The following is a 2,666-nucleotide window of genomic DNA, read 5'->3' on the forward strand; positions in this document are numbered from 1 at the left end:
TCTTTTATTATTTTTTTTTTGGAAGAATATGACTGGGTAATCATGAGGGCGCCGAGGCTGCTGAACTTGTTCCCCGTTCCGATCATCATCGACGACGACAGAGACGAACGACAAATCCCTCCACCCATGCTTCTCACATTCTGAACCAGAGCTCCTTCGACGGAGCTCTCCCTTAGACCACCACAACCAGCTCGGGAATTTTTTCGTTGAATTTTTTTTATTTAAATTTTTTTTATTTTTATGGTCTGTAACTTAACGATCACCAGTGATCGACTCCCGAACATCCTTTATTTGCCTTTGTTTTTTCTATTTTCTTTCTTTGTTTTTTACGGTCAGTGGTCGAACTTGGTCGAATTCCGTAATATGTATGTTTAATGTTTCCTTTATTATTATGTGTTTTTTGTTATATTTTTGTTTTTTTTTGTTACCTAATAAGTTTTGTGCAGACTTTCATCTTACAAAACTCGAGAATACCGGCAGAAGACAAGAACTCCAAACATTATTTTTTGTAATTTATTTATTTTTTGTTGTTTTGTTTTTTTGTAATTTGGTTTTTTATGTTTCGGCCACCTGAAGACCTTTATTTGTAATAATGCAAATTTAAATGTATTTTTTTTGTTTTACGTACATGTTCAAAAATATACACAAATTAATTTACACATATTATGCAATCTGGGTTCATGGAACTCTTCTCAAAATTGTCCTCTTTTTTTTTACTTGGTCCGAAAGAAAACAATTAATTTATCATTGAATTTGAAAAAAACATCTAAATAATCATGTATAAAATTGTTCAAGATTTTAAAAAATGCTTCAACAGACATGAACACGAATTTGCCCCTAATTTGGAAAAGCTTATGCGCCCAAAGACTAAAAATTGACCAATATGAACTCACATTAAGACAGACGCGAAAATATGCCCCTACAATGACTTGAATGGAGGTGGAAATGGAAGATTGGGTTGACTCTTAATGACCTTGAAAACGAATGATACTTGTAAACGGGAGACGCATTCGGGCTTAAACACAGAGAGGCTGATAACCAATAGTGAGACATGTTAATGAATGAAGATTTAAGGTTGGACATGACTCGGTTAGAACACGAGGTTGATGACAAACACAAGGTTCATACCTAGACACGAGTGATGGGCCAGGCTCGACACGACTTGGGTTAAGAAAAACAAGGTTTAAACTCATAATGGATCATGATTTGAGCTTCACACTGGTTAGACAAGGTTGAACTGGTGAACCTAAGAAATGCTCCTTGTATGACAATTTTACTTTTACGAACTAAAATAGGCGATGGGGATCGTGGACAAATGATGATCTTGAACATTTTCATATCATGAAAGTCTGATAAATATTTCAAACCAATGATAAACAAATTTGGTTATTTTTATCGAGTTAAGTCATTGGACCAAACAATTCTATTTTGCTTCAAAAACATTATTTTTATTTGACAATTTTATTTTTATTTTCTTGAGAATTATTCCATGAACTCGATAACAAGATAAATGCAAAACAAAATACATATGAATCAGAACATGTACATTTTTATTGCTCTAAAATTTTTTACGTTTTTTTTTGGTACATTTATTTGCTGTATACAAAGAAAAGATGAAAAAGAAATGACAAAACGATCTCCCTTTCGTGTCTTAATCGAAGGATGGTACTTAAGGTTCTAAGACCACATACATGCACTCACCAGGATAGCTTCCTAATCCTTAAATCAAGGCCACTAGAGCTATGGCTCTTTTCATTGTTTCTCCACAACAGTCAGAGTAATCAACTAGATGTGGAGACACAAATGAAGAGAACAGACTCTAGCTGGAGTTCTCACGATAGCCAGACAGGAAGTACATCCCAGAGTGACACCGCTACACAACTCCTCTATTTCTAAGTTGCGCTCAGACCCGGGTATAGGGCCCCACTCATGATATGCATAATGTGTAGATGGATATTATAATGTAAAATAACAATTGCAAAAATAAACACAAATAAGTAGAAACAATTATTTCAAACATAAATAAAAAGTAAAAGAAACTCACATGCAATTATTCCAAATATTAAACATAGATAAAGACAAAGGGAATAAATACACAAAGGAAAACCACATCGAATTCGCTTATCTAATTAAATGGCCTGACTCTCTGAGTTCCCCAGCGGAGTCGCCATCTGTCGCAACCGGAATCGCGACGGGACGACGATCCGAAATATAAGAAACGTAGATGATGAAAAAGAGATTTTGGAGTCGCCACCATAGTTTATTCTGGAAAACTACGGAAAAACCATAAAATGATAAGGCATGGTCTATTAGAACTAGATTCTTGGTTCGGGAGTCGGTTACGTCTAGGGAAGGTATTAGCACCCTACAACTCCTACCTTAAAGCAGTACCTTTAATTAAATATGCGAATATGATGTGGTTTTCAAAATGTTTAACTTTCCCTTAAAATAAAATTCTAAATCATATTTTTTAGTTTTTTGGGCCCGACTGTAACACCCTACTATTTTAAAGGGTATTACTGATAGTAGAGACTAAATTAATTTGATATCTCTTATAAACAATCAAACTTTATTTCATTTAATCCAAAGTACAATACCAAACTTACAAACTTTAAATAATATAGTCTTCACCATTGAAATTTCAACTTATAAGTTTTACACAACAT

This window comes from Vigna umbellata, chromosome 4 (assembly GCF_029865625.1).
Source record: "Vigna umbellata cultivar VRB3 chromosome 4, Vumbellata_1.0, whole genome shotgun sequence".
NCBI lineage: Eukaryota > Viridiplantae > Streptophyta > Magnoliopsida > Fabales > Fabaceae > Vigna > Vigna umbellata.